Source organism: Fukomys damarensis, unplaced genomic scaffold (assembly GCF_012274545.1).
Source record: "Fukomys damarensis isolate Sample0158 unplaced genomic scaffold, DMR_v1.0_HiC HiC_scaffold_39, whole genome shotgun sequence".
NCBI lineage: Eukaryota > Metazoa > Chordata > Mammalia > Rodentia > Bathyergidae > Fukomys > Fukomys damarensis.
In genome coordinates this window covers 50,559,471-50,573,329 of record NW_022900951.1, presented here as the reverse complement: position 1 = coordinate 50,573,329, position 13,859 = coordinate 50,559,471, and positions in this window count along the sequence as shown.

The window sequence follows — 13,859 nt, the reverse complement described above, 5'->3', positions numbered from 1 at the left end:
TGTTAACTATTCTTGTTTCAGCTGAAATATGAATACACACAACACCTGTCCAACAGACATGCGCAACTGACCATACTGAAAGATGCATTAATAACACACATTTTCCTATTTATCACTTACATAACCTATATAGAAGACACACTGCAGCTAGATAGGTAATTATTTGCCTTGCTGATTCTATTCCCAGGGAAACTGATTGGCAAGATGATATATTTAATAGACTAGTGCTCAGTGCCTAAGGGGGATTCTGAAAGATTTGTTGCTATAAATAGATTTCTTTCCTATTAAAAAATCTAAGAAATTACAAAGCTGTATTGCTTATTGCTTTGTCCAGCCTCTAAGTCTTGTTTGGTGAAGCAGGTTATGTAGACAATCCATAGTACAATAACACCAGAGTAAAAAGAATTGGATTCCAGGGAGAAAATTGCAGCAAATAGGCCCATGTAACTAATGCAATTGGAGTTCTTTGAAAACTTTACCTCCCATAATAAAATCTTCTGATAACCATGGTGGTCTGGAACCACTGAATAGAAAGTGTTTACCATGGCCTTTTATCATTTGACTCCTGTCTGAAGTAATTGTTTTAGAGCTGGCTCCAGGGGGAAAATTTTGAGGAGGGCGCAGAACTATTTGTCCTAACAGGGAGGTATCATAATTGAATAGGGTAGGCCTCCATTTCCACTCCAATTTCTCAGGCTGTCACTGATACCATATGCTAGTTTCCCTAAGTATCTGGTAGGTTACTTTCCTTTAGCTAAGGATAGCACTCTCCTGAGGTTTTCTTTTTTAAAAAAAATACCTCACTTTTTAAAAGAATTATTCTTATTAGTACATTTACAGCACTTGTAATTATAATAATTGTAATCATTATGAGGAATTGCTACATATACCTAATACATCTTTATTCTTTTTTCATCCCCTTTGTCCTGCCTTCTTTCTTCCCTCCCTCCGTCTCTTGGTCCTCTTCATTTTTGCAAAAGATGTTTCTTACTCTTCCCTATTATCTTTTATGCTGTGCTTTATTTATAGTTTGGGTTCCTCATATTAGAGGTCCTCAAGGGGTAATCTACTTGAGAGTGGGAACCCACTAGGTAGCTAACATTTCAGTGTGAATGAATTGGTCCAATACTAGAGTGACCTTGGAGTTGTGTGTGAAGATGCTTGGGAGGGATGGTGCTGATAAGGAAGACTATGATAATATAGGCTACACACCCTACTCTGTCACCAAGAGTGTGGAGTTTGAAAATAATCTCTTCTTTTTGAGCCTCAGTTTCCCATCTGTAAAATGACAATGGCATTCTAGTTCCCTTCTGGCATTGACATCCATAGAGGTCTTGTGTTTGGACTCACTACACTTAAATGTAGTGTAAGGGGTGGAAGTAGGTGGAGATTTAAGACCAAATATTAAGTTTCATCGCTGGTTAGGAAGACTGCGTGCAACCTCCCTTAAACTGTGGGTATTTTCCTTGGGAGGGAAGGCCAAGGAAGGAGGTTTACCCCCTACACACACCATGAATCTTTGAGTAGAGCAGATGCTCCTCACCAGCTCAGAAAGTGAGATGGAGAGTGAAACCTAGGAATACAGTAATTTTACTGGGTTTTATTCTAGTGGTTAATGAGATGTCAGAGGGGGCAAGCCCACTGGGGAAAGGTGTGGGAGTCGGGCTAAAGAGTGTGTCCAGGGATGAGTCAAACACAGAAGCTTCACGATTTACACATGAGGACTTATTACAAACTGAATACCAGTACAAGTTTTAAAATGTTACTCATATAATTCTTGGACTTATAGATTCCCAGGAAAACCCATCAACAAAACTTCCTGGGTTTGTGGTAGCAATATCAGCAACGCAGTCTTTCACAGAGACTAATACCCCTTGGCAGCAATCTTCAAAACCAGAGACTCTGGGTAGGGCAGAGTGAGAATAAACAGAGAAGTAATTGTCTTGTCACCACTTCAGACTGGGGAGGTTCACTTGAGATTTGGGCAGCCTGAATAAGAGACATAGAAGTGTGGATTAGGTCAAACATCTTTATTCAGCTGCTTAGCCATAATCCATCTGTTTAGTTACTGTTGTGGCCCCCAGCTGCAGATCACTCACAGCAGACCTTGGCTGCTTAGTCTCCCATTCACGCAGCTGTGCACACCTGCTTAATTTACATTTATACCAAACTACATAGTGGCCATGTGACAGTAACAACCATGGTTGTATAAATTATTTATACCTAACAGCATCAACCTTTGCTACACAAGTTATTTACACTGGGATACTGGGAGATATGCCTTGCTGGGGCTCTACTGACACAGAACCTAGTATCTCCCAGATCCCCTTCACCCTATAACCTAAACGAAAGTGCTACCATCTCGCGCTTTCACATTTTCCAAAAGGAAGTTATGCAGCATCCTCTGCAACCAATTTAGCCTATCTGATCAAATCGATAAATTAGGTCCAAGTTGCAAACAGCCCATTAGCCCATCAGTTGGAAACTGAATAAAGAAGATGTGGTTTTTCTATAAAATGGAATACTACTCAGCCATAAAGAATGAGAAATTAGAGTCATTCATGGGAAAATGGATACATATTGAGGATATACTCCTAAGTGAAATAAATAAATCACACATGTGTAAATACCAAATAGTTTCTCTGGTGTGAAAAACTATAATAGTACATAAGATCCTAATGGGATAATTAACAGTGTGAAATAGGAAGAAAAGGGCTAAAGGTGTAGAGAAAGTGGGAAGGGTAGGGAAAGGGGAATAAGGGAAAATAAGAAATGTGAGAAAATGAAAAAATGGAATTAAAGTGTTTGTAAATGTGGAGGGGAGGAGGCAGTGAAGGAAGGGCAGGGACAAGGGGAAAAAATGAGAACCAAGACCTGTCATGCAAAGGTACAAGATCCCAGTAATGAATGTAACTGTACTGTATACCTAGAATATACCAACAAACTCAATAAAAAAATAAATAAAATAAATTAGGTCTCCCACAGGATGGGAGTACCTGAAGGGGCACTAGACTTTGTGAGAGTGGCACAATCCTTCAGAGATCTTTTCTGGACATAATGAATGAAAACTCTTGAATCTTCACCTTATGCCCCACCTAAAGATACTTGGCTATGAGTTCAAAGTTGGAGACAATACCTGAGGTATCACAGAGCAATGAATGGCAAACCTTTTAGAGATGAGTGCCTAAACTGCAACCCCAAACCCATTTATTTATCACAAAGTGCCAATATTGCAATTAAACCTGAATATTGAGGTTTTAGTTTAGGAAAAACAAAACAAAACAAAACAAAAAACCCACCAATCCATACATTAAAATCTTTTGTTTTAAAAGAAAAGCAACACATGTGCCATAGGTTCCCCACCACTGCTAGAGGCTGCCTTCCAGACACATAGTCTTCATTTGGAGTGGTGAGAGGCAGGCATAGCAAACTGTCACTTGTCTTACTCATGGACACAATACCAGGTGGAGCCATTAGTAACCAGCAGATCACCAAGATCAAACCAGTAGCAGAATTTTTTAACCTGCATCAAATTTTGGATTTCAGTAGCTCCTGGTGGCCTGGCTGGGATCATTATTGTATAAATTGTCAGTGAGACATCCTGGGAAGATCCTTGGGACTCCAAAAGGCTGCCCTAAGTACTAGCACTTGCCATGACTCCCCTAATTGACACCTTGAGGTAGCTGGAAACATGTGTTGCATAGTTGCTTGATAGAAACACAGAGTGGCCTAGATCAATGATGGTGAAGCTTTTAGAACTTTTCATTCGAACAGCCCATTGTGACACATATACAATAGGTTTGCCACCAGTGGACAATTGCAGATGAAGCAACAGGCCCAGATGGGAAAAGTGAATCCTTCAAGGATACCCAAGATCAACACAGAGCTCATTAATATATCATTATTTTGGATTTTGTCTTGTAACATGATGTCACTTCTCTTTAGTATTCTTATATTTTAGGTATCATGTTAACAACATTGATTGTAATAATAATAATATATTAATGTAGCATGTAAAACTGAAATAATTTAAGCTTTAAATGAGCAGAATATATTTTTTAAAAGCCCTAGACTAGTAATTAAATAACTGCAATTTTAGAAACTATAATTTAAAACATGGCAGCTATAAAATGCTAATGGTTAAAGCCAGAGTGTGAGACTGTGGTAAGTGAAGGAAGGCAATTGGGGTAGGGAAGATTTTAATTAAGACCTCAAGCCTGGAAGTTGTTGTCTAGCTCCATTTCTTGTGAGCCTTCTTATCTATTATGATTTCAACCCAGCTAACCAGCCTAGCTGGGAAACAAGTAAACAAGTAAAACAGTTCAGGATGGCATTTCAGTCCTCCTCCAGCTACACACGTATTTCATAGAGATGAAATTCGGTAACCATACAATTCACCTACTTAAAATGTATGATTCAATTGTTTTTAGGATACTCAAAGCATTGTGCAACCAACACCATAACCACTATTAGAACATTTTCATCACCCCCAAAATAAATCTCATATTTGTTAGCAGTCACCTGCTATTTATTTTTTATGGATTTTGAGACAGGGTCCCTTGATGCAGTTTGGGCTCAATATGTAGCCCAGGCTGACCTTGAACTCATGGCAATGCTCTTGCCTCAGCCTCCTGAGATCTGCTCATTTTACTGAGATTAAATTTCTTCTAAAATTTGCTTGGTATGTCCCTGGGTCTTCACTTTCTTTCTGGGGCCACATGTTTCTAATTGGGACTATCTTCTTTACATTTATGACAGTGTACTCCCTTTAGAATCCTTTTAATTTAATTTATAGACACATTTTAGGATACATAATGATCACATTCATCATAGGAAATTTGTACCAGTATATGATATATATTGGTTCTTTTTTCTTGCCATTCCCCTGCTGTCCCTCCAACTCCTCCACCCCTCCTTATTTACCAAAGCTTTGTTTCCATTGTTTTCTACTTTTTTTCATTTTTTTCTTCCTCTTTATTCCTGTCCCCTCCTTAGTTTCCCCCCCTATTTGAAAATTTTCTTCCTGTTTCACAAAATCAATTATATATGCTGGTTCTCATTTACACTTTCACTTTCTCACACCAGGGAAACAGTGTGATATTTACAGGTATGGGTCAAATTTATTTCATTTAGGAGTATGGCCTCAAGATGCATAATGAATATAGATGCAAAAATCCTCAATAACATACTGGCAAACAACCCTAATAAAAACAGCATGGTATTGGCAAAAAAAAAAAAAATCCTGAGGATCAATAGAACAGACTAGAAGAGGCAGAAACAACACCAAACACACTCAGCCAACTTATCTTTTTTGTTGTTGTTTTGTTTTGTTTTGTTTTGTTTTTTGAGACAGGGTCTCACTATGTAGTTGAGACTGACCTGGAACTCACTATGTAGCCCAGGCTGATCTTTAACTCACAGGGATCCTCCTGCTTTAGCCTTCCAAGTGCTGGGATTACAGGCACACACCACCTTGCCGACAGCCAATTTATCTTTCACAAAGCAACCAAATATATTCACTGGAAGGATAGCCTATTTAATAAGGGGTGCTGGAAAACCTGACTTTGTACATTGAGAAGATTAAAACTAGACCTGCGTCTCTCACCATGCACTAAAGTCAAAATGGATCAAATATGTAAATATTAAAGTAAAAACATGGGCTGGAGATTTATCTCAGTGGTTCCACTGCCTGCCTCACAAGAGCAAGGACCAGAGTTCAATCCCTGGTACAAAAAAAAAACACAGAAACATTAAATCTTCTGGAAGAGAATAGGTAGAGCTCTTGAGGAAATAGGGGTGATTAATGACTTCATGAATAAAACACAAACTACACTTTGTGCAGCTTCATGAATAAAACACAAACTAATAACTGTAAATATCCCATTATCTTTCTGGTATGAGTAACTGAAAGAGTGATAGTGAATGGGAAATAGTGTAAAGAATCAATAACTGGAATCTCACCTTATTTTTTTCCCTGCAAAAGAAATCACCAACAGAGTGAAAAGCAACCCAAAGAGTGGGAAAAATTTTAGCCAGTAGCCACTCAGATAAAAGACCAATATCTAGAGGGTGCCAGAGATTTAGCTCAGTGTTTCTGCTGCCTGCCTCACAAGCTCAAGTTTTGATCCCTGGTACCAAAACAAAAACAACAACAAAAGAATAATGTCTAGAACATTCTGAGAATTGAAAAAAGTCAGACCTCCCATAAATTAAAAGACCCAATCAAAAAATGGGCATCTAAAATGAATAGAGACTTCTCAGATGAAGTAGAATTGGCAAACAAATATACAAAAAATGCTCAGCATCACTGGCATCTGAGAAAGGCAAATTAAAACAATGCTGAAATTCCATCTCACTCTGGGAAAAATGGCTATAATCAAGAAATCAACCAAAAGCAAATGTTGGCAAGGCTGTGAGAAAAAAGGAATCTAACTTCACTGTTGGTGTGAGTGAAGACTGGTGCAACCATTGTAGAAATCAGTATGGAAATTTCCCCAAAATTCAAGATTAGAGATCCCATTTGACCCAGTTATTCTCTTGCTGGGTATCTTCTCAAAATAATTAAAAGCATTATACCATGATAATATATGTGCACCCATGTTTATAATGTCCCAATATGTAATAGCTAAATCTTGAAAATAACCTAAATGCCCATCAATCTATGAATGGATAAAAAATATTTTTAGTACAATGAAGTACTACTCAGCCATAAAACAGATAAGCTTGAGGCATTTATAGCTGAATGATGCAAGTTGAGACTCTACTCTTTAGTGAAATAAATTGGTCATATATCTGTAAACATCATATTATCTCTCTGGTGTAAGTATCTGAAAGGGTAAATAAGGACTAAAATGTATAATAGATAATGTGAAATAAGAAAAAAATGGCTCAAAAGGAAACTGTGAAGGGAGGCAGGGGAGAAAGGAAGGAAAAAGGAAAATAATGAGAAAAGAAGGAAAAATAGAAACAAAGCTTTTGTAAAGAAGGGGAGTTGTAGGGAGTGGATGAGGATTTAGAGAAAAAGAGAAATGAAGATATACCATGTACAGGTACAAACCCCCTTTGACGAATGTGATCATTATGTATATTTAAATTATACTGAAAAACTAAATTTAAAAATGGCAAATAGAATGCAGCAGATCACAAAGAAGATTATACATCCTAACCAAGTAGAATTCATCCCAGGGATGAAGGGATGGTTCAACATACACAAATCAAAAAATATAATACACTATATTAACAGAGGCAAGGACAAAAATCATATGACCATCTCATTAGACACAGAAAAAGTGTTTGACAAGGTCCAACAGCCATTCTTGACAAAAACCCTACAGAAAAGTAAAATAGATGGCCTTTATCTCAACCTGATAAAAGACATCTACAGCAAACCAGCAGCCAATGTCATACTAAATGGATAAAAACTGAAAAATTTCACTCTAAAATTATGAACAAGACAAGAATGTCTACTGTCATCATTCTTGTTCAACACAGTTCTGGAAACATTAACCATAACAATTAGACAAGTGAAAGAAATAAAAGAAAAAAGATAGGAAATGAAGAACTTAAATTGCCATTATTTGTGGATGACATGATACTCTACATAGACTACCCCAAAACTCCACCAAAAGACTTCTACATTTAATAACCAAGTTCTGTAGTGTAGCTGGACACAAGGCCAACACTCAAAAATCAATAGCTTTTCTTTACACGAATAACAGATTCATTGAGAGGAAGTGGGGAAACAACACCTTTCATAATAGCATCCAAAAAAAAAAAAAAGAAATACTTAGGAATCAATCTAACAAAGGAAGTAAAAGGCCTATCTAAACATTGAAAACTATAGTACTCTTAATAAAAAAAGAGATCAAAGAGGATATCAGAAAATTTAAAACTATTCCTTGTTAGTGAGTAGGAAAATCCAATATAGTGAAAATAGCTATACTCCTAAAACTGCTATACAGATTCAATACAATCCTCATAAAAATTTACAGCATGTCTCAGAATTAGAGGAAATAAACCTAAAACTCATTTGGAACCAGAAGAGACGTAGAATAGCAAAGGCAATTCTAAGCAACAAAGGAAAGGCAGTTTCCTGACTTGAAATTATACTGCAGAGGTACTGTGATTAAAAAACAAACAAAACCTGCATGGTTCTGAAAAAAGAAAAACAGACCCAATGATCAGTGGAATAGATTAGGGTATACAGAAACAATTTCAGACATATTCAGCCACCTTATCTTTGACAGCGGAGCCAGTCTCACTGGAGGAAAGTTAGCCTCTTTAATAAATGGTGCTGGAAAAATGGGGTTTCAACTTGCCAAAGATTAAAACTAGATATATCTTTCACCGTGCACAAAACTAAAATAAAAATTGATTAAAATATGAATATTAAAACAGGAACACTAAATCTGCTGGAAGAGAGAATAGGTAGAATTCTTGAAGACACTGGTGTAGGCAAAGACTTTATGAACAAAACCTCAGTTGCATGGGAACTATCACAAAAAATCAACAACTGTGATTTCATCTTATTAAAAAGCTTTTCACAGCAAGAGAAACCACCAACAGAGTAAGGAGACAACCCACAATATGGGGAAAATGTTTACCAGCTGTTCCTCAGACAAAAGACTAGGGGTCTTTTTTAATGAAAAATTCTGTATTAATACCTGTTTGTAGTAAATAATTTTATATACTTTTTAGGGAATTGATACATGTACAAAATACATTGTAATTTCTTTTTCATCCCCTTTCTTTTCCCTCCCTGCCCCACCCTCCAGACAAAGAGGTAAAGCAGCAAGTAAATATATGAAAAAATGCTCCACATCACTGGTCATATGAGAGATGCAGATGAAAATACTACTGAGATTCCACCTCACCTCAGAAACAATGGCTGCTATCAAGAAATCAAACAATAAAAAATTTTGGTGGTGTTGTGCAGAGAAAGGAACACTTCTCTATTGTTGGTGGGAGTGTGACTAATGCAACCACTATAGAAATCAATATAGAGAAACCTCAAAGAACTAGGACTAGAGGTTTGACCCAGCCATCCCTCTGCTGGGTATCTCTCCAAAATAATGAAAAGAATCATACCACAGTGATATATGCACACCCATGTTTATAGTGGCACAGTTTGTAATAGCTAAAACTTGGAAACAGCCCAAGTGCCCATTAGTTGGAGACTATATTTTAAAAATGAGTTTTTTCTATAAAATGTAGTACTATTCAGCCATAAAGAATGATTAACTAGAGTCATTCTTAGGAAAATGGGTGCATATTGAGGTGCATATTCTTAAGAGAAATAAATAAGACACACATGTGTAAATACCAAATAGCTTCTATGGTGTGAAACACTAAAAGTGTAAATAAGATCCAAATGATATCATTGATCATGTGAAATAGGAAGAAAAGGGTTAACGGTGTAGGGGAAGTGGGAAGGGTAGGGGAAAGGAAATAAGTAACAAGAAAAAAATATGAGAAAAGGAAAAATGGAAACAAAGTTTTTGTAAATAGGGAAGGGTGGGGGGGTGACGGGAGGGCATGGTTGTGCAGAAAAATGAGAACCAAGATCTGCCATGTGAAGGTACACGATCCCAGTGATGAATGTAACTGTACTGTAAACCTAAAAAGTACCAATAAACTCAATGAAAAAAAAATACATTTATCTTCATCTCCCTATCTCACCTGTTACCATAAAATAAGGGTCATCTCTATCTAAGCTTGAACCATGCACCTGGGATCTTGATCCTAATTTCTCCAACCTTCTCATAAACTTCTTTCCAAAAATCATACCTTTCTCCTGTCTGCAGTTTCAACCCCTTTTGCTCAATCAGATTTTTCCTAAAGCTTCTGAACATGTTCATGTCTATATGATTTTTTCAAACATCCTTAATTCCATGTCTCTCTTCAGGTACTGCCTTGTTTTTCCTTCTGAATTAAACTCCCTAAGCTTTTCTACACTTGGTGATTTCTTTATTCCACTCTATTCAGTCTTGTGCTCACAAAATGCTCCTAAAACTGTTGTTACAAAATGACCAATTACTTGCCCTTCATCACAACATTCTCTTAACCTTGATATAATATTTAATTGCTTTCTGTGTTCCAAGTACAACATCCTTATTACCCTTTGGATCTCTACATATACTGTTACATTGAATATTTTCAAGTTACATACATCCAAAACTTTTTCCCACTCATCCTATACCTGACTACTTCTACCTTTCCTTAAGTTCTCAGATTGTAAGCTTCTCTGAGAATTCAGAATTAACATATCCCTCCTCTAGACTCTTGTATAACTATGTACTCATCTCCTCCTTCCCCCCTAATTCAGCACACATCATACTAGTGACCATCTTCTTTCTTATCTGCTTCTTTCAAGTACAAAGAGCTACTTGAAATGTGGGACCCTCTGCCTTGTGTACTCATCACCTAACATAATGTCGAATGCATACAATATTCCATAAATGCTTCCTGACTGATAAAATGAAGTAGCAACCATAATATTTACTCTCAGAATAGTAATTGGCCACAAGTTTAGATAAAATATTTTCAACCTTTAAAAGGACCTCTAGGCTTGGGGGCATACAGCACTTCTCTAAAATGAGCAAGACTCTAGTTTCAGTTCCCCAGCACCACAAAAATAAAACAATAAAAATAAAAGAATATTTATACCTCACGCACTTTGTAATATACCATGAAAAGGTCCCATTCTTTTCTTTGGGCTAGCTTGAGATGTATTTAAGGAAGTACATACACTGAAAAAACAAAATAACCCATAGTTCTTCCATTTTGCAAACTTTTAAACATCTCCCATGTGCAAAATACTTTACATGTGCTCATTTAATTAAAAGGGAGATGAAAAATTAGAATGTACCTGAGGGAATTTACAGCTCTGACAATCTTAGTTTATGAAATCACAATGTAAAACTCTTGATAAGAATTGGTTTCCAGTATTTCTTAAAGTTTTACATTTTTAATGCAAAATTTTTTTGTACTGGGAATCAAACTCAGGACCTTGTGCTTGTAAGGGAAGCGAGGCACCACTGAGCTAAGTCCCAGAAGTTTTAATTTTTTAGTAAACCCTTAACCAAAAAAAAATTGGGATAGTGATAGGGTTTATATTGATATTATAAATTTCTCTGTGTAGAATTACTGTCTTAAGAGTATCATTCCTTCTTATCCATAAACATGTTTTTCCATTTATTTGTGTCATGTTTAAATTCTTTCAGAAACATTTTATGGTTTGTAGAGTAAAATTATTCTTTGTTACCCATGGGAGATCGGTTGCAGGACTCCTTCATGGGCACCAAGTCAGAATGATCAAGTCTTTTATATAAAATTGTATAGTACTTGCATTAAAGCCTACACACTTCTTCTGGTATATTTTAAATCATTTTGTATTGCATATAATACCTAATGCAATGTGAATGCTAAGTAAATACTTGTTATATTGAATTGTTCAGGGAATAATGATAATTTGCTGTCTTTGATGTCCCTAAAATACAGATACCATTTCATTTTAGCCAGGGGGGATACAAAAGGGAGGTCTAACACTTAAGGAAGGAGAAGAGGCACAGGTTAAAAGCATTCATCAGAATGGGAGAGGGAAGTGACTCTTTAGCATGGATCCCAAGGCCCACCACAGAGTTGGTAAGAGGTAGAGCATAGATTCCTTTCTGTGGACCCAGACTAAGCTACCATGGACATAAATCATAGTTCCACCTGCAGCCTACATCTTAAGAAACAAGTATGTCTGAGTGAAGTGTGGGTTGCCTCCTTCCTAAATAAAGTGACGGTAAAGGAGATTTGCATACACTCTTCCTTCACAATTGGTTGGCCTACAATCAACAGTGTGGTCACCTTCTGGAAAGGCAGCAATGATATCACTTTTCTTCTATGTTATTCATTTCTTCTTACACTCTTTTTTAATTCATTAAATTTATTGGTACATTTTAGGTACATTCATTCTTGGGGATTTGTATCATTATATGATACATCTAGTTTCGAATCTTCCCCATTTTTCTGCCTTCTCTTCAACCCCTCCACCTCTCCCTATTTACAAAGACTTCATTTCCATTTTTTCTTTCCCATGTTTATTCCTTTCTCATACTCCCCTACTTCCCTGTCCACTTCCCCTTTGGAACTTTTCTTCCTATTTCATATCATCTATTATACATTTTGATCTTTATTTATACTTTGTTTCTCACACCAGAGAAACTTTTCAGTATTTACACATATGTGTCCTATTTATTTCATTTAAGAGTGTGGCCTCAATGAGCATCCATGTAGCTATAAGTGTCTCTAGTTTCTCATTCTTTATGGCTGATTAGTACTCTTTTTTTTTTCATTTTTCTGTCCTCTCTCTCCAACTCAGTCTCTTGCTTCACCATATTATCCCTCATCTCCCTTTTTATTCCTGCTCCTGCCCTAACTTAGTCTTCTTTTATTATTTTTTTCTTTTTTTTTTCTTTATGTTCTTTTCTCCTGTTATTTTACCTCACTCATGGCTCCGTAGCTTCAAGGGAAGGCAAGCCCCTGTTACTGTTAAGGGGATATATTCTTGTCCTTATTCCTGCACTCTGTCTATCCCCTCTGAAGTTAATAGCTTTGTAAAGATAGTAATGTCATTCTACATCCTCTGGTTTCACTTCAAACCTTCTCCAGTTCTTTCAATGATCTACGCCTCTCATCCTAACTCAGTCTAACCCCCCATCCTAAATGGTAAAGATGCTATATTGAAAAATGTAATCACTGCAAACATATTTGGGCTGCTTCTTGATATTAATTTAATTCACATAGTTTAAAGGTGATAGATTAATGACTACCACAAGTGGTCAATTTGCAAGCTGTGCTTGATCCTATTGGGCTGCGGAATGTATCAATTGGGATAAAGGATTGTGATGGATTTAATGAGTTGTTTTCTCTGATATTATGAAAATGAGGATGTCTATGAGTCATTACAAACTGAAAAGCTAAAACGCAACTATATCAGGAAGATATAAGTAATACCCAGAAAATAAACCAAGGACAACCCAACAGCAAAAATAAAAATGAGAAAACATTAAGACACAAAGACAGATTTCCAGTTCACCAATGGCAAATAGTAGGGCAAATGAGGATGAAAAGACTGATAGTGAACCACCAGGACACCCTGGACCCATAGCACAGGAAGTAACAAAACAGATCAATCAGCCTCTAGAAAAATTCAAATCAGAAATAATTTCTCAGTTAACCATAGAGATGATGAACAAAATGGAAGTCATGATTTGAGACTCTAGAACAGAAACTGACAAAAAATAGATGAGCTCAAGACCATGATAGAAGCCATGAAGACTCAGCATAAGAAAGAAATGGAAACGATGAATGCCCAAAAGAGGAAAGAAATGGAATCCATAAAACAGATTCAAACAGATATCCAGATTAAAAACTATTGAAAGTGTACACAACAGAATAAAAGATTGCGAAGATAGAATTTCAGATATAGAAGATAGGATCACAGTCAGTGACCGTGAAAAAGGAGGTCTCTCAAAAACAGTAAGGAATCCTGAGAAATCAATCCAAAAACTTCTAGATGATGCAAAGAAAAAACAATAAGACTGATAGGAATTCATGAAATAGCAGGAGAAAATGCAAATGACTTAAAAAAAGCTCTTCACAGAATTAATGACAGAAAACTTCCCAAACAGAAGGGAAGAATTAGACATACAGATAAGTGAGGCATATAGAACTCCAACTAGCCATGATCAAAAAAAAAATCTGCACCTAGACATAATAATCAAGATCCCAGAAATCCAACAGAAAAACAAAATACTACAAGCAGTAAGAGAAAAGAAACAAATCACATATAAAGGAAAATCCATTAGAAT